The sequence below is a fragment of the Callorhinus ursinus genome, unplaced genomic scaffold (genome assembly GCF_003265705.2).
Source record: "Callorhinus ursinus isolate GAN/ISIS: 27379988/994484 unplaced genomic scaffold, GSC_fseal_2.0 scaffold4, whole genome shotgun sequence".
Taxonomy (NCBI): Eukaryota; Metazoa; Chordata; class Mammalia; order Carnivora; family Otariidae; genus Callorhinus; species Callorhinus ursinus.
In genome coordinates this window covers 72,222,049-72,246,717 of record NW_027397066.1, presented here as the reverse complement: position 1 = coordinate 72,246,717, position 24,669 = coordinate 72,222,049, and the positions used below count along the sequence as shown (strand labels likewise).

The 24,669-nt window shown below is 36.8% G+C and overlaps 1 protein-coding gene across 9 annotated transcripts in view; it reads left to right on the top strand.

The window, feature by feature from the left end:
* FAM13A (family with sequence similarity 13 member A) overlaps nucleotides 1-24,669 on the top strand; it is a 368,559-nt gene that overhangs the window by 98,712 nt on the left and 245,178 nt on the right. The window contains exon 2 of one of the 9 annotated variants that reach the window (XM_073891951.1): nucleotides 873-909. The exons of the other annotated variants lie outside the window; for them this stretch is intronic. The gene's annotated coding sequence lies outside the window, so the exon portion shown is untranslated. The remainder of the gene's footprint in view (nucleotides 1-872; nucleotides 910-24,669) is intronic. 9 annotated transcript variants of the gene reach the window in all.

The following is a 24,669-nucleotide window of genomic DNA, read 5'->3' as shown; positions in this document are numbered from 1 at the left end:
TTTGTATATAACATCTTTTGCATATAGCATTCTGTTTTAAGTTGATGGTCATTTAAGTTTGAAACTGTTCTTTACTCCTCCCCCCCACCATGTTTTAGATATATAGTGTCATACTTTACCTCCTTTTATTTTGTGAGTCCCTTGACTGATTTTTATAAATATAAGCACTCCTTTTGTGCTTCCTACTTTTCTTGTTCGTATGTATGGTCTTTCCTTTCCATCCAAAGAGTCCCCTTTAACATTTCTTTGATAATGAATGTTTTTAACTATTAGCTGGGAAACTCTTTATCTCTGCTTTTATTCTGAATGATAGCCTTGCTGAATAGTGTATTTTTTGCTCGCAGGTTTTTACCTTTCAGCACTTTGAATATACCGTCCCACTCCCTTTCAGCTGATAGCCTTATGGGGTTTCCTTCATATGTAACTGTTTTCTTTTCTCTTGCTGCTTTTAAAATTCTCTCTTTATCACTACTTTTTGCCATTTTAATTACTATATTTCTTGGTATGGACCTCCTTGGGTTGTTTTTGTTGGGGGATCTCTATGCCTCCTTGATCTGGATTTCTGTTTCCTTCCTCGGATTTGAGAAGTTTTAAACTATTATTTCTTAAAATAAATTTTCTGCCCCATATTCTCTTCTGAGATCCTTATAATGTGCATGTTATTACACTTGATGGTGTTGCTGAGTTCCCTCAGTCTATTCTCATTTTTATAATTTTTTTCTCTCACCTGCTCAGCTTACTTTCCATTCCTCTGTCCTCTAGGTTGCTGATTCATTCTGCTTCCTCTAATCTACTCTTTATTCCATCTAGTGTATTTTTAGTTTTATTGTGTTCTTCATCTCTGATTGATTCTTTCTTATCTCTTTGTTAAGGGTCTCACTGATGTCCTGCAGTCTTTTTCCAAGTCCAGTGAGTATTTTTATGATCATTACTTTAAATTCTCTATCAGGCAAATTACTTATCTCCTTTTTGTCTGGCTGTCTTGCTGTAATTTTGTTCTGTTCTTTCATTTAGAACATATTCCTCTGTCTCCTCGTTTTATCTAACTCTCTGGGTCTGTTTCTGTGTGTTAGAAAAGTCATCTATGTCTCTTGCTCTTGAAAGTAATGGCCTTATGAAGAAGAGGTCCTGCTCTGCAGTGCAGTATCCCCCCATTCACTAGAACCTGGCACCTGAGGGGCGTCTCCTATGTGTGTTTATTGTACCCTGTTGTTGGGGCTGAGCTGCTTTTTCGTTTGTCAGAGATGCAGTAACACCAAACTGCAGGGTGCTTTGCCTGAATTTTCCCCTGGGAAGGTTTCATTTGTAGGCAGAGCTGCAGTCAGACCAGATGTCTGCCTCCAGCCTACTGCTGGAGCCAGTCTCACTGGTGTGTATGGTTATCTTTCCCTCTCCCTGGGGCAGGAGTCCCTTTGAAGTAGTGCTAGCCCCTGTAAGGGCTGCTTGCACACTGCCTAGCTTATGACACCACTTTGGATGGACTCTGGCGAAGAGCATATTGGAGGGGGCATATCCAAAATGAGTTGGGGCAGGACTTACAGTGTTAGCAAGGTTTGCAGCTGGTCCTCTTCAAGAAGGGACCTGCCACTGCCAGAACCAAGGTCAGTCAGGTTGGTGCAGGTGGATCCACAAAGTGATGTGGGGAGAGGCATGGTATTAGCAAGGTTCGTGCTGATTTTCTTTTGGAGGGGACCTGCTATGCAGGGACTGAGGCAAGCCTGGCAAGAGGGGGCAGGGGAGACATGGTGTTAGCAAGTTAGGTAGCTAATATAGGCATCATGGTGGTTTCTGCAGGTAGCTGTGTGTTTATGCTGGGGGTCAGGGGAGGGAAATGGTACCTGTCAACTCCTTTGCTCCTGGAGGAGTCTCCCATTGATCTCTATCCCTCCAGGACTCCCTCTGAGATTTATAAAAATCAGTCAAGGGACTCACAAAATAAAAGGAGTAAAGTATGACACTATATATCTAAACCATGGTAGGGGGAGGAGTAAACAGCTCTCCCTCCCATATGTCCCAGGTGTTTTTCAAACTGCTGCTTCCAAGCTATATCTCTATAGGGTCTTTTTGTGCTGTCTTCTTGAGGTTGGAGACTCATTTCTTCTTGCCTTCCTGGCTTTCCCAGAGGGAGCCTGTTGATTTTTAAAATTCCAGGTTTTAAGTCCCACTGGTTGTAAGAAGTCATGAAATTTGGCCCCATGCGTGTTCTCTGGTGTGAAGGTCTGTTTCTCTCCCCTCTTCACATTAGTGTCCTCCCTCCAGAGGACAGTCCTTTGGGTCCATTTAGCTCTGGACCCTATCTCTGCCCTTTCTACCCTCTTTGATATAGCCTTTTCTCTACATTTAATTATGGAGTTAATTCTGCCAAGCTTCAGGTCATTTTCTGGGTTATTTACACTGATATAGGTGTTATCTAATTGTAACTGTGGTATGAGGTGAGGTAAGGGTCCTCCTACTCAGTCATCTGCCAGCAATCCCCTACTATTTTCGTTTCTTTATTGTGTGTTTTTAAGCATGATTTTTAAAATTTTGATGATGTTCAGTATATCGATTTTTTTTTCTGTTGCTTATGCTTTGGTGTTGCATCTAAGAAGATTTTGCCTAACTTATGAAGATATTTTCTCTGAGAGGTTTATAGTTTTAACTCTTCTCATTATGAAGTTCATTTCAAGTTCATTTTTGTGCCGTGTAAGGAAGGAATCCAATTTCATTCCTTTGCATGTGATGTGCAGTTATCCTAGTACCGTTTCTTGAAGGTACTATTTTTCCCATTGAATTATCTTAGTCTTTTTAAAAATTAATGGACTGTGATTGCCAGGGTTTATTTTTAGACTCTCAGTTTTATTCCATTGATCTCTATACATCTATACTTAGTCCAGTACCGATTGTCTTGATTACTGTAGCTTTTTAGTAAGTTTTCAAATCAGGAAATGTCAATTTCCAGCTGTTTTTTTTTTTCAAGGTTGTTTTAGCTATTCTAGGTCCCTTGTTTTTCCAAATGAATATAGGATCATCTTATAAATTTCTGTAAAAAAGTCTGGAAGTATTTTTATAAGAATTTTGTTGAATCTGTAGATCAGTTTAGGGAGTATTGCCATCTTAATATTATATTTTCCAATCCACAAATATGGGATATCTTTCCATTTACTTATCTCTAATTTATTTCAACAGTGTTTTATCACTTTCGGGTACAAATTTTATACTTCTTTTGTTGAATCTTAAATATTTCTTTTGGGTGCTATTCTAAATACAGTTTTCTTAATTTTGTTTTTTGTTCATTGGTGGTACTAACATAGTTCTAATTCTCATTCATTTTATTATGAATAAAGTTAGACATCTTTACTGAATAACTGTTTAAGGGCCATTTGCGTTTCTTTCTTGTGATGTGTTTATTCCTGTCTTTTGCCCATTTTCCTGTGAAGTCTTTAAGGGTTTTTTTTCCTTGTTGAACTTATATTTATTTTTAGCCTCTCTATCCTCTAATAAACACATTTAAAATGAATTTTTCTCTCAGTATCATTTTAGAACATTACTTTCATTGTCACTGTATCACTTTTTGTTATGGGTTGAATTGTCCAAGATATAAACCCTGAGACTGAGGTTTCAAACAGTAGTTGTATTGGGTAATGCTCTTTAGAGTTACTCCTATAAACCATAGCGAAATGTAGGATTAGGGAGAAGAAGTTGAACTTTCATGCAGTTGTAACAAAAGCCTCAATCAGTCCGCAATTTACTTAGAAGTTTAGATGGCCTTTCAGAGTTATCTCAAATTGAGTCAAGGAGACTGATCCATTTAACCCATTTCCATCAGTCACTGGAGATGAGCTGTGCCTAAGAAGGTGGTATAATCTTGGGGTAGCCATGAGCCGTAAGCAGGCAACACTCTCAGCAGCTGGGCTAATGAATAAAACATGAAAAGGGAATCTGATATCATTCCACAGAAACCACTATATTTTTATAATGTGATAATAATGTTTTTATAGTATACCATGGCACAGTAATATTTTCTATGAAGCGACCATTGGACGGTAAGCTATGTTTGTTATATGTGACTTTTCTAAGGAAATTTTTTTAAAAGATTTTATTTATTTGACAGAGACACAGTGAGAGAGGGAACACAAACAGGGGGAATGGAAGAGGGAGAAGTAGGCTTTCTGCTGAGCAGGGAGCCTGATGTGGGACTCGATCCCAGAACCCTGGGACCATGACCTGAGCTGAAGGCAGACACTTAACTAAGCCACCCAAGTGCCCTAAGGAAATTTCTAGTATCCTTGTTTCTAGGACCAGTAAAAGCCCTCCTAAGGAATATTATTCTTAGAGATTAATAGGAATTGCTTTCCCTAAGTTTTGATAGTTATTAAAATGGGTACTGGATTTTCAGTGGTTTGGATGGTATGACCTAATAAAAGAAAGTTAATCTAGTCTTCTGCCATTTGGTAGGTTTGATATTCTGCCTTATTTATTTTTCTGTTACTTTTTATGTAAAATGCGACATACAAGGTTTGCTTTGAAACTTAAGACCATAAGAGAAAGTCTTGGTTCATGGTACTCAATTAGTAGAGTAGTGTTGGAAAACATGTGCATTTAACTGAACACATTTAAAATTAAGGGAAAGATCAGGTTTTATAGATTCTGTCCATCATACCAGTTAGTGAACTGGGCTCCTTAGAAACATGAGATCGGGATATGACTTTTTTCTTACCTCAGTTATCTTAGTTTTCACTTTATTCTTACATTTGGTACAAGCTTCTTACAGTATTGAGTATACTTTTTAATATTTAAAGAAAAATTTTCTGGTCCAATAAAGCTTCTAAATACAGACCAACTTCTTCAACTTTAGTATTTGTAGCAGACACAAGTCTTATGATGTCCTCAGATTGCCTTGGCATTACCCACTTCCCAGACCAATCTGCCACCAGTGTTTGACCTTTTGCCTGCCTTGGGAATGCTGGATTCTTATCCTTGGCTGCTGCCTTGAAGCTGGGTCAACCAGCCACTTGCACGGAGTTTCTGGCTTTCCCCACCATTGGACCCTGTACTAGGCTCTGAATTCCTGATGGGTTGCCGGAGGAGCTGGATAAGGTAATCTGAAAGTCTAGAACAGTTAAATTCCTCTGAGTGAACCTTGGCAATGGGAAATAGAAATCAGGAGGGAACTAGGTAGATCCTTTTTTTCTCCCTCCCATGGAATTCTCTATCCCATGGTTTCTTCTTGCTGCCAACCTGGTGAATTCCAGGCTGCCAAACAAAGCATCTGTCAAGCAAACTGTTGTGTGGCTTGGGGTTTCTTTGTGAAATAGCTATTGACATTTTACTTTGTTTCACATCCCTACTTCCCTTCCTTCCTCACCCATGCTGTCCCATACCCCATCCCAAAATAGTGCACCAAAATCCTTATTCTTGGCTCAGCCTCAGGTTTGTTTTTTGGGTTTTTTTTTTTTGAGACTCCCAAAAATTTTTTGAAAATTTTTAGGGCACTGTGCACCTACAGAGAGCAGACTGTTCCAGTACAGGAGGAAAATTTGTTTTCTTAAGATATGATGAAAGATGTTATACTTTAAGTATTTTAAAGGATACTGTTAGCTATGCATGATTTTTTTTTTCAAATGCTGACTGGAAGCTAAATTCCCTATAAGTAGCAATTCCACTCTAAATGTTATACTTCCCCAATACTATTATATGACTCCTTTGAATTTAAAGTTTCCTTTGACAAAAAAGTGTTCAAAAGTTGAGAATGTTAGAAAAAACCACATATTTGTTTCCACTGTTATTTAAAGTTAATTGAAAAATGTATTTGTTAAATGACACTAACAAAGATACTGAAGATCCTTAAAGACCTTTAGCTGAGTTTTTTTTGTTAATATTCTTTTTTTTTTCAAGATTTTATTTATTTATTTGACAGAGAGATAGAGAGCACAGATAGGCAGAGCGGCAGGCAGAGGGAGAAGCAGGCTCTCTGCTGAACAGAGAGCCTGATGCGGGGCTCCATCCCAGGGCCCTGGGATTATGACCTGAGCCAAAGGCAGACACCTAACCGACTGAGCCACTCAGGTGCCCCATTTTTTGTTAATATTCTTGACACTTTGCATTAAACCTACTGTGCACACTTAGTTTCCATCTTTTAATAACATCAGTAACATCAAAATGTAATCTCCAGTAATTAAATTTGCTAATTGCTACTGATGATGATCCGTTTTGATCAAATTCCGTGTCATTTCTTTGCTTCCTTTGCCTTTTGTCTATAGATCTGTAAATTAATCCTATTGTTTGAAACCTGTGTATCAATTTAATCAATAAGGTAATGGGTAATATTCTAGCTATTTCTGATGCTTAAAGAGGAAAAGGAATTTTAGAGTTTGAATAAAGCCTCCAATGTGTGCCTTAATCCAAGATGTCACATTTTTGCTTATAAAAAAGCATAAAAAAGATTTTAAAACTGTTTTGGGGCTCCTTCAAATCTTGCAGAAAAATAACGCGGTAAGTTAATGGTACCAGATCACTAACTTGTAACCTGTAGTTCATGATCTTTCAGTGTATGTGTATGTAATTAGGTATTTGGACAACATCAGTAAATATTAGATGAGATCAGCTAAATTCATAGACACAAACAGGATGTGTAACTAGATAAGCCTATAATGTTGCCATCATGTTATCTGCTAATAGCTACTAAGCAGCTTTGTTTGGTTTGTAGCCCAAATGTTACTTTTAGAAAATTGGTAATTTGGATTGAAAAATATAGATAGTTGAAATTTTTTAAAAATGAAGCCCAACCCTGGTTTCATGTAGTCATATGTTTATAACCTCATTAACATACTATTTATAAAATGCAAGTTGTTCATTTAATTTTTTTTTAAGATTTTATTTATTTGAGAGAGAGCATGAGAATGGGGAGGGTCAGAGGGAGAAGCAGACTCCCCACTGAGCAGGGAGCCCGATGTGGGACTCCAGGATCATGACCTGAGCTGAAGGCAGTCGCTTAACCAACTGAGCCACCCAGGCACCCTGTTCATTTAATTTTTAGCACAATTGTACTTATTGCTGCTATCCTCCATAAACATGTTTTTGGCATATTAAAGAGTGGGTGATTGGAAAGTTCCTCCTGTCTCTACTGAAACCTGTACCTGCACTTTTCAGTGGTTACCTCATTGCCTTAAGTCTGTCTTATCCCACTGTCACTTGTAACTGTGATAATTAACTTTGCAGTTGCCTTTTTCCCCCCAAATGGGTGTAAGTTTATTTTTTATTACAAAAGTAACATATGTTCATTGTAAAAAAATTTTTTTTCAAACCAAAAAACCCAGGAATAAGGATGAAGATGAAAATCATCCATAATTCTATTATCCAGACCTAGTCACTATTCACACTTAGGCTTATGTGCTTCCATATTCTTTGCATCCTCACATGTATATTTATATTGATGTCTGATTAAAGATGGGGTAATAAAATACTGGTTTTAACCTTTATTTTAAAACTTAATGTCCTCTATCATGACATTTTTTCCATACTTAAAATTCTACATCATCATTTCTGATGACAGTATTGCATTCTCATCCTTTGATCAATATCCTTTATTTAAGCTGTCCCTATAAAGGGCATTTCATGGGGGCGCCTGGGTGGCTCAGTCGTTAAGTGTCTGCCTTTGGCTCAGGTCATGATCCCAGAGTCCTGGGATCGAGTCCCACATCGGGCTCCGTGCTCAGCGGGAAGCCTGCTTCTCCCTCTCCCACTCCCCCTGCTTATGTTCCTGCTCCCACTGTCTCTGTCTCTGTCAAATAAATAAATAAAAATCTTTAAAAAAAGAGGGGGCATTTCACGGTTGTTTTTTCTCAGCAATAATTACAGGTAGTATTTATTGAGTGCTTACTCAATTCCTGGTAGTGTTCTAGGTGTTTTTTATTTATTTGCTTATTTATCCTCAAAACCTTATGAGGCAGATACTATTCTTATCTCTACTTTTCACATGAAGAAGCTGGAGCACAGAAATTTTAACTTGCTCAAGGTCACATGGCTAAGAAGAAGTTTGAGTCAGGGTTTTGAATCCAGACAGGCTGGCTCCTGAGCTCCAAACTCTAATCACTGCTCTGTAAGTGTTTCCCCTATTAAGAGCATCACAGTGACTATTCTTGAGCATACATTTTTCACACTTCACTAATTATTTTCTTTGGATGTACTTTTGGAAGTAGACTTGCCTGGTCAAGGAATACTCGTATTAGCAATTTTTTTCTTCATTGAAAGGGTGTACCAGGGCACCTGGGTAGCTCAGTCGTTAAGGGTCTACCTTCAGTTCAGGTCATGATCCCAGGGTCCTGGGATCGAGTCCCACATCAGGCTCCCTGCTCAGCGGGAAGCCTGCTTCTCCCTCTCCCACTCCCCCTGCTTGTGTTCCCTCCCTCGCTGTCTGTCAAATAAAGTCTTAAAAAAAAAAAAATGGGTGTACCAGTTCATGCTGTGGGCAGCAGTCTAGGACCGTGTCTCCTTTCCCACATTCTCCAACACTGATGTTATCCTACCTTGATGTGTTTACCAATATAATAAGTGAACATTATTTCTTTTTAAAATTCTTGCTTATTTGATTATTGTGAGGTATAACATATTTAAAAGCCTATTTTCCCCAAATAGTTTTTTTGTCAATTGCCTTTTAACTCTTTTTTCAGTTTTTCTATGATGGTACTCTTGTTGTTTTTATTCTTGTTGTTACTGATTTGTAGGAGCTCCTTTTGAGTATCACTATTAATTTATTGTTATACATTGAAAATGTTTCTCACAGCTTATATTTCATATAGTTATAATTCACGTTAATAATAATAATAATTTATATAATTATAAATCATATAATTCATGTTAGAACCTTATAATTCTTTTGCCATAAAGAAGTTGAGAGATTTTATTAATGCTATATATGTCAGTTTGTGTTGTTTGGGTTTGATGTTGTCCTTAAAAGGCCTTCAACCTCAAGGTTATAAGAATATTTACTAATACTGTCTGTGTTTTTGAGGTTTGTATTTTAATATTTATACTTAGAATATATGTGAACATTGTTTTACAGCAAGTATGCTATGGGAATCTAACAGTTATTAAATATTCTCATAGATTTTATCTTAGGGTATATGCCATTTTTTAACATTTAGGTACTGAATTTTAGTGAAATTTATTTTGGGATGAGGTATGATTTAAGGAAATAGTTTTTCACTGAATAGTTAACCTGTTAACCACACAGTATCTAGAGAGTAATTCATGCTTTGCCAAGTAATTTGAAATGGCACTTTTATCATTATATCAAGTTCTTAAATATATTTTGGCTTCCCCAGGCTCTCTTCCACTACCCTGATCTGTCTGCTTCTCTGGTGCAAGTATCATAAGCTTTATATTTTAATGACATGTGTGGTATTTTTCCATTTAATTCTCCTTTTTTCAGGATTGTCCTGGTTAGTTATGGGCATATTTTCTCCCAAAAGAACTTCAGCATATTTTTCTAGATCTAAAAATTCCCAATGAGCTTTTAGGTTTTTTCAGGTATAGTTGAAATATTTAATATTGAATCATTCATTTAATAAAAGGACATATCCCCTCATTTGGTCCAGTTTTTACTTATGTATTTTTGTTTCATAAAATTAGAGATGCTTAAAAAAATATGTAAAATTGCAAGGTATACAGTGAAAAATCATCCACTAGTTGTATTACTTAAAAATAATGACTTTAAATTTTTTTATCTATTTTCTTCCAGCTTTTCCCCCAGGTATAGATACTTTTTAAAAATTTTATCAGTGTTCTATTTCATATACATTTTTAATCCTGCATTTTTACAGAACATTAAATTATAAAGCTCTCCCATGTCACTGAAATCTGTTGGTTTACATCATTTTCTAATTGCTCATAGCCAGGCCTTTTTTTTTTTTTTAAGATTTTTTTAATTTATTTGACAGAGAGAGAGAGCGAGAGCAGGAACACAAGCAGGGTGAGTGGGAGAGAGAGAAGCAGGCTTCCCACTGAGCAGGGAGCCCAATGTGGGACTCGATCCCAGGACCCTGGGACCATGACCTGAGCCGAAGGCAGACGCTTAACGGCTGAGCCACCCAGGTGCCCCGATAGCCAGGACTTTTTATACAGAAGATGAGAGACTTGTATTTATTAAACTCTGTGTGTATACAACAAGTACAATCATCTGTTTCTCATGGGGAATCCAAAAACATAACTGGTAGTCTCATACTTACATGGCTAAACAACTGAAGTATATGAAATATCATTTTCTGGGATTACAGAGCTAAAATAGAACTGCTAGAATATATTTTGGTCCATTCCAATTGACACTCGGAAGTAGGCAAGAGAATAATCAATTGCTTTTTAAAGAGAGTAAAAACCAAATTGGTGCCGAAAGATTTCTACATTATCATTGTTCCTTGGATTTGTTATCAGATAGATTAAAGTATTATGTTGACCATATAAAACTGCTATTTCTCTAATTCAAAATGGTCCAATACTGAAATTCATATAATTCAATCTAATAGTAAGCTCAAGTCTGTTTCTAGTATTATCAGTTAAGACCATGAAATTGGATCATAAGAAATTACAATATGCATACTGAAAACAATACTATACATTTTCCATTAGATGTCCACTTATTTTTTTTCAGAAATCATGATGTTTTATAAGTTTATATAAACCATACATAGTATTGCTTCTGATATTCTGTGTGAAGGGTAAACTGTATTACTTTAGTGGTAATAATGATACTTCAAACCTTGGTTTTTCAAACAGAAGTAATCAGAAAAAATGTTTTTTGACCTTGGTCTCACTTGAGAGGTGGTAGTAGATCTATAAGTGGTTGCCCAGCATATTGATTGCTTGTTTGTAATAAATTAAATAAACAACCAATAGTACATAAATAGTGTAATTTACATTTTTTCTTATGTGAAATAATTTACTTTGTTATATTGCAAAGAGCAGGGATTTTGTTTTTCCTACTAATCTTAGTTTAGTGCATTATAAGTCAGTGCTGATATGAGAAAAGATGAAATTTGTAGTTTGTAGTCTTTTACCACATCACTGTGGTTTGTAGTCTTTTACCACATCACTGTGATGCAATGTTTTTAAAATGTGTGAACTCTTCTCTGGAATATACCTCTCTAGAGAAATAACCACGCTTAGTGGTTGAACATTGCTGATTGGGGTCAGAGTCAAAGATTTCTTATCCTTTTAAAAATAATCCCTGGAGCCCTTCAATCTCTGTGGGAATGCAGTGATTAAGCAGTAACATCTGTCTGGCAGTTAATGATCATCTGAAGAAATATATGGTCCAGCATAAATTCAAGGTCCTTTAAGTCAGTCGGTTTTTTATTAAAGAGAAATGCCCAGCCAGAAGATATCAACACTACTCTGCTAAATACTACTTTAAAAAATAAAATTGCATGTTTCTTTTCTAACATACTTTCAAAGGACTTCTACATTCATGATTTGCTTATTTCTTATATCAGTCTTAGAGAACAAGCCAGATGATTTCATTTATAAAGGCTGACATGAGGTACCATGGGGTAGCTGATAGAGGGGGGGTGGGTGTCAATAATTGGCCTCAAGTTATCTAACTACCAAGCAGGAAGACTAAGAATAGGGTGCCTACATACTCCTAGCCTGCTATGTTTTCTACTAGATCACATATTTTCTTAAGATAATATTATAGATGTTGTTTACTGCACCATACTTTTTCTTGCCAGTCATGATCTGTGTTGTAGCACTTGCCTTGATGTGGCCCATGTGTGTATAAAGTACAGGCTTGAAGAAATGAAAGAATTTAAAGCAAATAGTCTTTTCTTTGGGGAAAAAAACAGCAAATGTGGAATCTAATAATTCTATTTTTCTTATTTTAAATGGCTCTAAAAGAAAAAGTGAAAGCAAGATCATTTTACTAATGGAGTGTGGTTGCTGTCTATAAGACTTCAAAATTAAAACTAGTGCCATATGTCTTGTTCAACATAATCTTGAAAATAGCTGTGACCTTTTAAACTCCCTGAATCTCATCCAGTGATGACAAGTGGCAAATTTTGGCATACATGCAAAAAAAAATATATATATATATAGACATACACACACATATATATGTATATATAGATATATAGAGAGAGAGAAAGAAAGAAAGGGAGATAGGGAGGGAGAGTCATGTTTCTTAGCTGTTGACAAAATCCAGTGGCAAATTTATACTCAACATTGTGGGAGTGTGTATGTACACTTATATAATAGTCTTCAGAAATTATTATCTAACACCTTCATGTCTGCCTTCTGCATATACACTTGTCTTTTATTTTCTCCCATGAGGTTTAGTGTAGAGACCCAGTCTTGGAGGAACAGAATTCTCCTTTCTCTGTTATTAACTAGCTTTATGACTTCAAGCAAATCACTTAATTTTTCTAACCCACTATTTGCTACTAGATATGTAAATTTCTTTTCAGCAGTAAGATTTTTGTTATATGGTTTTAGTTTTCTGTAATTGTTATTTACTAATTTGATGAATTTATTAATTTGCTAAATATTTTTAAAGCATATACCATGTGCCAACAGACAATGTACCGGATGTTGGCCAAACATCATGGTTCTGCCCTCAGGGAACTATACAATATGAGGAAAAGAGGAGATTCCTTAGATAATTACTGAATTACAGTTGTGATATGTGTTGCAGTGGAATAATGGAGATCCTGATCATGTGAATTTATGAGTGTGTATGCCAGAGAAGTGGCTTGCTTGTGCTTCATTCAAACTTAGTTGACTTAGATGCCTCCTTTTTCATGCACTCCGCATCCCCCTGCCAGATCTCTTCATCTCTTCTTTCGCTGGTTTTGATAATTTCTGGTTTTCCTTTTCCCACTTCAACCCCAAAAACGTGTATTGCTAGAATTACATATTTAAAAAATATGATCATACCCCTGTCTTGCTTCCAAAACCTCCATCTCTTTTCTCTCCTACGGCATTCAAAGCCTTTAATGATTTTGTTTGTAATTTCTTGTGGAGGCTCAGCTTGTTGCTACTACTTCCCAAGAGCTCTCCATTAGGGATTTGGAGATAGGCAACTGTAATTAAGTTAGAGGAAAATCTGGAGGCTGAGCTAGTATTGAAAAGTCATTCTAATTTATTTCTTGAAAACAAAATGGACAAACTCTCCAAGAACAGTGGCATCCTGGAGAATGTCCATAGTTAAGAGATTGGAAAAAACAGTTGGAGAGATCATAGGAATATAAGCTAGTGTAGCAGCACCAAAGCCAAAGAAAACAGAACTTCAAAGAAAGGGTGAACTATAGAAAGAGATCAAGAAAAAAGAGAACTGAGGAACGTGTCCTGGATTTGGAGATGTAGAGGTCATTCAAACCAATAATTGCAGACACACAGTGACACTTCACACAGTTTCCAAAGGAGCAATCTTCTGAATAACACTCATTGAGAAAATATTATAAGAAGCATAATGTTACATGGGGGAAAAAATTAACTCTTTAGGACCAGAAAAGAAACTTCTGTTTCTGGAATTAGTACTCATTTAAGATGTATTAATATAAATTGTGACTGACTCAATTTTTAAACTTAAAGTTCTCAACTTTTTACCATCTCATACAGTCTTTGTTAAATTTGTCAGTCCACCTCTAAGTTATCCATGAGAGAGCAAAAGGGGAAAATGTGAAGGTAGGTTTTCTAGTTTGATTCCAAAAGCACTATGTAAATGAATGATGACCTAATTTTATATGAATTTTATAGAATCTGACTGAATAACATGTTTGCTATATGTATACATAGTTGATTGGAATATTTTTGTGTTGGATTGGGCTCAGGTAGGTTAAATCAGTTTGGTTTTTAAAGATTTAACTATTACAACTAGAAATAAAGAGACCCCAGTCATGAGTAAAGACTAATAGAACATTTAAAAGCAGACTTAGTCTTACAGTATCTTGTTCTCCTTGATGTTGCTAATAAGCAAATTTTTTTCCTTCCTAATGAGCCAAGAGAATTACTTTGTTGGATCATGGGAACAATTTTGTGATAAACCAAGATGTAACAAAATTTACAATTCAGGTTTTATATAATTTTATAAAGGAAGGCAATATCACCAGACTAGCTCAGTTTTAAACTTTGCTCCATTGTTTTCTATGAATGAGACTTGAGGCAAGTTATTTAACCTCTCATTTCTTTAGGGATACAAATACTAACTATCTTACATAGTGGTCATTGATATTATGAAAATACATGTGTGTGAGTGTATACATGAATATATATATTTACATAATATATGTGAGACTTGGAACATTTCCTGGAATGTACTAATATTATTATTGCTTAGTGATTTTCTAAAAAAGCAAATTCTCTTCAGTTTGCAAATTTACCCATCATGGTGTTTCAGATCAGTGACAGAATTAAAATGGCAAATTTATCCTTAAAATAGGACACAACTCAGTGTCTTCGGGGAGAGAGAAGCCCAGAGACGTATATAAAGTTAGGTACGATTAAAGTTAGGTAGAATATTAATTTCTACCATAAAATGTAATTTCCATGAGCATCAGTTAATCTAGGGGATTAATCTTACTTATAGACATACTTTTAAACATAGAAGGCAAATATTCCTTTCATTTATTTCAGTGTATTGCTTTTCTAGACCTTTTTTTGTTTTCATCTTTTCAAAGACTCTCCCAGGTCCTAAACTCTCTTGCTTTTGGCAGCTCCACACCACATCATCTCAAATGTGTTAAAATGCACCCACAATCCATATTAATCATAATGTATTTTTAAAATTGATTTCTATTGAGCTGTGATTAAATAACTGCTACAATATTATATTTTAAGACATTTAAGTATTTACCAATTTTAATTTTGTAGTCTTCAGGGATTTTTGTTTGTTTTTTTATTTGAGTTTTGTTGTTACATTTTGGAATCCTGAGATCTCAAACATTTTTATTGTCTCATAAAAACTCTTAAGCCCTAGGCTCTCTATCTAATGGATAAAATGGTCCTATTCCAAATCTAATTATCTTAGAGAAACCAAGGTGACTCAGGGAAATAGTAGTTTATCTCCAGCTATGCCCTGAATTCACCCCTTTCTTATTCCATGTGCTCAATCAGGTACACATCTTTGTTCTCTCTACATAAAATCAGGTGCACATGAAGAAATGAAAGTGCTTCCCTTACTGGAGAGTTCATGTTTACCCTGAGAAATGGCAGAATTAGATTAAGTTAGATTGATGTACTAAAAATCTAGGATGGGGTGCCTGGGTAGTTCAGTCAGTTAAGCATCCAACTGTTGATTTTGACTCAGGTCGTGATCTCAGGGTTGTGAGAGCAAACCCCACATTGGGCTCTGAGCTCAGTGCAGAGGCTGCCTGTCCCTCTCCCTCCCCCCACTTGCTCTCCCTCTCTCTCTCTCTCTCACATAAATAAAATCTTTTTTTAAATTTTATTTTGTTAGTCACCGTACAATACATCATTAGTTTTTGATGTAATGACCCACGATTCATTGTTTTCATATAACACCCAGTGCTCCATACAATACGTGCCCTCCTTAATACCCATCACCAGGCTAACCCATCCCCCCACGCCCTCCCCTCTAGAACCCTCAGTTTGTTTCTCAGAGTCCATCGTCTCTCATGGTTCATCTCCCCCTCCGATTTCCCCCCCTTCATTTTTCCCTTCCTTCTCCTAATGTCCTCCGTGCTATTCCTCATGTTCCACAAATAAGTGAAACCATATGATAATTGACTTTCTTTGCTTGACTTACTTCACTTAGCATAATCTCCTCCAGTCCCATCCATGTTGATGTAAACGTTGGGTATTCATCCTTTCTGATGGCTGAGTAATATTCCATTGTATATATGGACCACATCTTCTTAATCCATTCATCTGTTGAAGGGCATCTCGGCTCTTTCCACAGTTCGGCTGTTGCAGACGTTGTTACTATGAACATTGGGGTCCAAGGTAAATTACAGTATATCTTTCACTACATCTTCTTTTCACTACATCTGTGTCTTTGGGGTAAATACCCAGTAGTGCAATTGCTGGGTCATAGGGTAACTCTATTTAAAATCTTTAAAAAATAAAATAAAAATCTCAGATGTACAAAGCCTGATATATAGTTTATAACTTGGGGTTTGCTTACCTATATCAAACAATCTGGATGATGGGAAAATGGGGTGGTCTGGGAGTTTAAAGACTGGGATATTTTAAGCTTAATTAATATTAAAATAGAGCAACATTGGGTTATTAGTTTTACAACTTAGTTTTTCTTTTTTGAAAATGGCTTCAAAGAAGAACAAAATACTAGTGAATCTCTTAGCACTTTTCCTTTTTAGTACTTAGGTTATCAATTCTACTTACTTAAAATGTAAACCTACCCATAAACCAAAACCTATGCACTTGTTTTAGTAGATGGTGTTGGACAACTGGCTTCTTTAACATGGAGAAAAAAGGAAATGGGATACCTAACTAGCATCATGTCCAAAGGTAGACTCTGGATAGACTCAAGGTTTAAATATGAAAAGGAAAATTATAAAATTATAAAATTATAAAATTATAAAAAATATAAAATTATAAAATATGAAAAGGAAAATTATAAAATTTCATATAAATATGAAAAGGAAAATTATAAAATGGGTGCTCAGTCGGTTAAGTGTCTGCCTTTGGCTCAGGTCATGATTCTGGGGTCCTGGGATGGAGCCCCATGTCGGGCTCCCTGCTTAGTGGGGAGCCCACTTCTCCCTCTCCCTCTGCTGTTTCCCCCTGCTTGTGCTCTCTCTCCCTCTAATAAATAAATAAATGTAATTTAAAAAAAAATTATAAAATGAATAAAGTAGAGGAGGATACTGTTGTGATCTAGGGAAAGGGAAGAACTTCTTAAATAAAATCCCCAAAGCACAAACCATATGGAGAAATCAAAAAATGAATTTTATTATATCAAAATTAAAGATTTTTGTCAATAAAAGATGACAAATGACAGGCTCAGAGAAGACACTTGGAATGTTTAAAACTACCAAAAGATTTATATCTAGAATATACAAAACAAAAAAACCCAAACTCCTGAATGGTAAAGAAAACTGAACAAAGGATAATGAACAGATAGTTCATAGGACAGTAATAAGTGTATAAAGAGATGTTCAAACTCTTCAGTAATCAGAGGATTGTTTTTAAGAACTATCACTTCACATCCTTAGGACTGGTCAAAATTAGAAATAGGTAAAATGCCAAGTGTTGGTAGTGATGTAGGAATATTAAAAACAAAGTAAAGCATAAACCTATAGATAAAATGAGCTGGTTAGGGGCGCCTGGGTGGCTCATTCAGTTAAGCGTCTGCCTTCAGCTCAGATCATGATCCCAGGGCCCTGGGATCGAGTCCTGCATCTGGCTCCCTGCTCGCCTGGAAGCCTGCTTCTCCCTGTGCCTGCAGCTCCCCTTGCTTGTACTCGCGCTCACTCTCGCCCATGCTCTCTCTCTCTAGCAAATTAATAAATAAAATCTTTAAAAAAAAAATAAGCTGGTTATATGTATACATATAGATATCTATACAGATAGAGATAGAGATAAACAAATCAATCTATATAAATATCCATGATATATATTTTAGTTTCTTAATGTTTTTTGTTTTGTTTTTTTGTTTTTTGTTTTTTGTTTTTATTAAAGATTTTATTTATTTGACAGAGACAGTGAGAGAGGGAACACAAGCAGGGGGAGAGGGAGAGAGAGAAAAGCAGGCTTCCCGCAGAGCAGGGAGCCCGATGCGGGGCTCGATCCCAAGACCCTGAGATCACGACCTGAGCCGAAGGCAGACGCTTAACGACTACCCAGGTGCCCCAATGGTTTTTTTCTTAATTAAGCATAAAATAAATCTTTAATCATCAAAATTTGATTGAAAATACACTATCAAAGGCCCCTCAAAGTTGGAAGCAAAATAATAAGATTAACAAATGAACTGGTGGTAGGAGCATTGTATTCAAGTGCTTGCTTTACTGCTGAGTGGCTTAGTACTTTAGGGAATTGATGATATCTCTTCAACTCTCCTTAGATATAAAAGAGAAGGTTGAAATATATTATTTTGAAACTACCTCACAGCTCTAAAATCCCAGTCATTGTAACACACTTTTCCTAATCCTCATTGATTCAGCAAGTATTTGACAGGCACTGTTGTATGGCTGAGGATGAGATGATATAATAAATAGCACGGGCCTCAGTGACCACTTTTGATTAGGAAGTCAGAGATGGCCTTTCTGTAGAGCTGACATTTACATTGAGATCTGAAGTACAAGAAGTCAGCGAAGCAAAGGAGAATCTCGGGTTAGAAAATACTTCAGAACATAGTCTCTGGTGCAACACTGACTGGATTCACTTCCAAGTCCTGCTGTTTACTAACTATAACCTAGGAAGAGTTTCCTTAATCTTTCTGAAACTCCGTTTCCTCCTCTGTCAATGGACATATTATTAGCATTTACATTATAGAGATGGGAAGGTAAGGGGATTCAGACACGTACAGTGCTTGTATATAGTAAGCACTCAGTAAGTTGTACTTTTTTTTTTCCTGGTAAAGGAAATACTTAGTACAGAGGCTCAAAGATGAGGATAAGCTTGTTATGTTCCAGAAACAGACGCAGTCTGTTTCTGGAAAATGGTAGGAAATGATGATGTAAAAGAAGGCTGGGACAGATTGTGTAGAGCTTGCTCAGCTGGAGTGAAGAGGTTAGACTTAGCTCTCAGCACAGGAGAAAGCAGTCGGAAGGTGTTAAGCAGGGGAGTGACATGGTCTGATTCCCATTTTTAAAAGATCACAGTTGGCTGCAGTGAGAGATGTGTAGAGGGCAGTAGACCGACTACCAGGGTGGTCCTGGTGAAGGGGGGATGATGGTGGGGCGATAGGGGTAGGGGTGGAATACTGAGCAGATTTGAAAGGGTTTTAAGCACTTGAAATCATGTTGAGGAGGTGCCTGAGGGAGAGTGAAATGGGACAGAGAAGAAGGTCCAAACCCCAAATCTCTACCGAGCCCTGTCCTTTCTCTCTTGTTCCACTATGAGCCTGGTGGTCATTTTTACTTGTCCAAAGATCTAACTTGTTCCCTTTGCCCACCCCCCCAACCTCTGATCAACTCTATTTCTAGTTCTGTTCAGACAGATCAGTACACTCCTTTCTCACTGATCCTTGTGATAACCTATCAGTGTCTGCTTAGTATTCCTTTATAATGTCTTTCAAATCCTGAATCTTCTTTTAAGTTTTTCCTATCATCACCCTATTCTATACTCTCATTCTCTTCTCTGAATTATTATGATGATTTACCAATTAAAGTCTCTCCCTTAAGAATCTCCCTCTATAGCTCAAATTAATATGTGAAATAGTACTTTGTGTTTGTGTAGCATGTTCTAATTTTAAAAGTGCTTTCATACCTGCTATTTGACTTGATTCTCATAAAAACACTGAGGAAAGTGGCAGTGAAGGGCTGTGACAGGCCCAGATCCTACAACTAATCATTGATTGAGGAGCATGGGTCTGGCCCAGGGGCTTTGATTTAATCTTTCCATCATAGTACAACCATTTCTGTCTTTTCCAACACCAGTATTACCCCACCTAAAATGCAGTCTTTGTCCTGTCACTTCTCTATTCAAAGCCTGATGTTGCCTAGGAAAAAATTCAACTCTGGCAGGCAAGGCGCTCTCCAGACAGCCTTGGCTTCCACCCCACTATATGTCCCTCTGTTCCTGCCTTGAATCCTTGGCTCAGTCTAAACTGTCTCATTACGTTCCCACTTACATGCATTATTCACAATTTTCTTCCAATCAAGGATGCCCATATTTTTCCCCTTCCTAACTCCTACCAGAACCTACTTATCAGTCTATCTGCTAGCCAGATTGCTTCCCAGCATCTTCTAGGAGGCCTCTCCCAGCCACTCCTACCCATGAGCTTTACACCCCTGTATAGGAATTTAATCTAGGGCCTGCCATTAAGGCTGGGTAGACTCCCATCTCTGCCACTTAAAAACTATCCCACCTGTCTAAGTCATTTAACTTTTGTGATCTATAATTTCCTATATTTAACATAGAAATTTTAGAAATTACTGCAGAGACTTGTCTTCAGGATAAAATCTAATGAGCTAATGTAGAAATGATATGTCTTTAAATGTTAGCTATTACTCTCACTAATGACTTATGGCATTCAATTATAAGACCTCCTTGGAACATCTTTTATACTGATGACATTATTATTTTATTTCTTCACAAATATTTTATAACCCCTTAGTTAAAATGTATGTTCCTTTGATGGAAGAGGCTGGTTGTACTTTGTGATGTGATGCAAAGGTCCCTAACAGTGTTACAGGGATTTTTGCTAGTTAAATAAATAATAGTTTGAGAATACAGAGGGAAAATAAATGCTGCTTGATTTTTTCCAAAAAAATTAAGGCAATTATTTAGCTCTTACATCCTGGAGTTTAAATACATATTATGCTGGATAAGGTAAAAAGGTCGGGAACACAAAGTAAGAAGTGTGTGTTTGGGGGAGGGGAGTGTGAAGGGAGAGAGAAGAGGTGACAGGATAAAAATCTCCAAAATACTTTTGGAAATTAAGTCAGCGATTCCCTTTCCACTAAGAAAGAACAGTGTATATGCTCTCAGGCACGTGGGGCAGAAAAAAGGATTGAGAATTGAGAACAATGGCCAAGTGTTCTAAACTCAAAACAAAGTTTCATTGTGGAGTAAGTACTGTATCTGCACTTCATCAGAGCTTGATTCTAGGTCAGGGCCAAGAGAAAATTTGTGGGCTGAAAAAAAAAATCAATTTAACTTGCTACTGATCCTAATATTATTAAACTTGCTATGTTGGGAAACAATGATTGTCTATCCCATACGCCCCTTAATTGTTCAGAACACAAATGGTGCATAGTTGACACTGTAGAAAGGTGTGTTCTGTATGTGCACTATATCAGAAATAATGTAAATAGTTCTTATTATCTGCCCATCTTGGCCATTGGACCCAGACAGCCTCCCACCTTGAGTCAACAAACCTTGAGTCAATAAGCACTGGCATTATGGCAGGTCCTTTGTGGAAAGGAAAAAACAGGAAAAGTAAGTATGCAGTGGACTGTAATTGTGGAGAAGAAACTCACAAACACACCACCCTGGCCTCTGTCACTCATCCAGTCCCCTCCATGTGGCATCACTAGGCACTGTTTTAGGGGCATGACAGCCAGAAAAAAACATGCATAGAACTCCTGTTAACATCTGAGTATCAACTGATTTACAGCCCCAAAAGAATTGCCTTTCCCTTCTTCTCCTTTTACCCACCCCTACCCACAGTAGGAATCTCTGACTGTTGATCAGAGTTTGGGATTTTTTTCCTGAAATTTTGATGATACAATGCTTGTCCCACCGACTTTTCTTCACATCGTCCTTTGTCATGTTGGAAGTCAGGTGGAAATGTCTCTCATTTCTATGAGAGTGAAGTGAAGGTAAGGCACACCACTTAGGCATTATCCCCCAGGGCTTGTGTTACAAATTAAGAAAAACATGAAGACTCTGACAATATTCATAGCTGACCCTAGGATAGTTAAGATGTTGAACATGGAACTTACTAATAAAAGCTCTGATAAAAGAATTTGGTATGTTCTGTCTAAACTAGCCAGAAATTGCTATGGCCGAGGTCACAGAGGTTGCTTCCTGTGTTCTCTTTTAGGATTTTGATGGTTTCCTGTCATACATTTAGGTCTTTCATCCATTTTGAGTTTATTTTTGTGTGTGGTGTAAGAAAATGGTCCAGTGTCATTCTTCTGCATGTGGCTGTCCAGTTTTCTCAACACCATTTGTTGAAGGGACTTTTTTCCACTGGATATTCCCTCCTGCTTTGTTGGCCATAGAGTTGAGGGTTGATTTCTGGGTTCTCTATTCTGTTCCATTGATCTATGTGTCTGTTTTTGTGCCAGTACCATACTGTCTTGATGATGACAGCTTTGTAATAGAGCTGGAAGTCCAGAATTGTGATGCCACCAGCTTTGTTTCTCTTTTTCAGTTTTCCTTTGGCTATTCAGGGTCTTTTCTGGTTCCATACAAATTTTAGGATTATTTGTTCCAGCTCTAAGAAAAATGTTGATGACATTTTGATAGGAATTGCTTTGAATGTATAGATTGCTCTGAGAAGCATAGACATTTTAGTATTCTTTCAATCCATGAGCATGGAACATTTTTCCATTTCTCTGTGTCTGTCTATGGTTTTCAGAGTACAGATCCTTTGCTTCTTTGGTTAGGTTTGTTCCTAGGTATCTTATGGTTTTTGGTACAGTTGTAAATGGGATCATTCATTAATTTCTCTTTCTCTGTGTCATTTTTAGTATATGTATAGAAATGCAACTGATTTCTATGCATTGATTTTTATATCCTGCCACTTTGCTGAATTCCTATATGAGTTCTGTCAATTTTGGGATGGAGTCTTGGATTTTCCACATGTTATCTGTGAAGAGTGGGAGTTTGACTTCTTTATTGATTTAGATGTCTTTTAGTTCTTTTTTGTCATCTGATTGCTGAGGCTAGGACTTCTGGTACTGTGTTGAACAACAGTGGTGAGAGTCGACATCCCTGCCATGTTCCTGATATGGGGAAGAGCTCTCAGTTTTTCCCCATTGAGAATGATATTCACTGTGGGCTTTTCATAGATGGTTTTTATGATATTGAGGTATGTACTCTCTATACTTACACTGTGAAGAGTTTTAATCAAGAAAGGATGCTGTACTTTTCAAATACTTTTTCTTCACCTATTGAGAGGATAATATGGTTCTTATCCTTTCTTTTGGTAATGAATATATCACATTGGTTGATTTCCAGATGTCGAACCACCCTTGCAGCCAAGGAATAAATCCCACTTAGTTGTGGTGAATAATGGTTTTAATGTGCTTTTGGATCATATTGGCTGCTATCTTGATAAGAATTTTCACATCCATGTTCATCAGGCATATTGGTCTGTAATTCTCCTTTTTGGGGCGTCTTTGGTTTTGGGATCAAGGTAATGTTGGCCTCATAGAAAGAGTTTGGAAGTTTTCCTTCCATTTCTATTTTTTGAAAGAGCTTCAGAAGATTACGTATTAATTCTTCTTTAAAGGTTTGGTAGAATTCCCCTGGGAAGCCATTCAGCCCTGGACTTTTGTTTGTTGGGAGATTTTTGATTGATTATTGCTTCAGTTTCCTTGCTGGTTATGGGTCTGTTCAGGTTGTCTTTTTTTTTTTTTAAGATTTTATTTGTTGACAGAGACACAGCGAGAGAAGGAACACAAGCAGGGGGAGTGGGAGAGGGAGAAGCAGGCTTCCCGCTGAGCAGGGAGCCCAATGTGGGGCTCCATCCCAGGACCCTGGGATCATGACCTGAGCCAAAGGCAGACGACTTAATGACTGAGCCACCCAGGCGCCCCAGCACTGGGTGTTATACGCAACTGATAAATTATTGAACATTACATCTGAAACTAATGATGTAACTAATGACATGTTGCTTATTGACTTTAAATTAAAAAAGAAGAACAAAAAGGAAATAGCCCAAATGTCTATCAACTAACAAATGAGTAAACAAAATGTGATATATAATAGAATACAGCAATAAAAGCAATCATGGCAATTAAAAAGGAATGAAATACTGATGCATGCTGCAACATGGATGAGCCTCAAGAATGAGCTAAGTGAAATAAGCCAGTCATAGAACATATACTGTATGATTCCACTGATATCAGATGGCCAGGAAAGGTAAATATACAGAAACATTCAGTTAACTTTCAGAAAATAGTAAATTAATGATTGTCTGAGGTTTGGGGGATGGGTAGGGACAGATTGTAGGAATGAAACTAATCATAAATGGGCACATGGGATCTTATTGAGGTGACAGAATGTTCTAAAACTAGATGGTGGACAATCATCCAATCCTCCACATAAAGGAAGCCCTAACTGAAGGAAGTACGGGGGTAAAGAGACTTATGTATGCTAAATTTCCAACAGTCTAACAAATTGACGGAGAGGTACCAATTTTGGGAAGTACACACCAATTCATAGAATCCTAGAACACTGCAAGGACATCTCATCTTTAACTCTAATTCCATGAATTGCCTATGACAAGTCCACCCACCATTATCTGCCTCTTTCTTACTTGTGGTGATGGAGTGCCAACCACCTCATGAGACAACCAGCTCAATTTTTAGATACTAGAATCTTTAGACACTTCTTTCTTCTTGGTAAGACTGTTGCATTACATTATACCCAGCTCTAAGTTTGCCTTAGGAAATGTGCAGGGAAAGTCTATATCCTTGTATATATTAGACAATTTCAAGTAATTTATACATTTCAAAATGTATTTGTAAAAGTATTATAGACATTCAAATACAATATTCAGTGCCTTCATTATTATAAACTAATCATTATTTCTTCTAGACAGTGTTACCAGTCCATTCTTTGAGTATTCTTTATTTTTAGAAATTTAATATATGCATTTCATCAAAACTCAAACGTGAGAGTTTAAACTGAAAAGTCTCCCTATCCCAGCTCCAATTACTGTGTTTCCTTGCAGAAATTTTCTATGGATAACTAAGCATATCTACATATGTATAATATTTTTAAAAAGGCAAATATAACTATACTGTTGTGTATTTATGCCCATTTTTTTTGCTACTTGATCAATTTTGGAGGCCCTTCCATATTGGCAGATATAGCTGT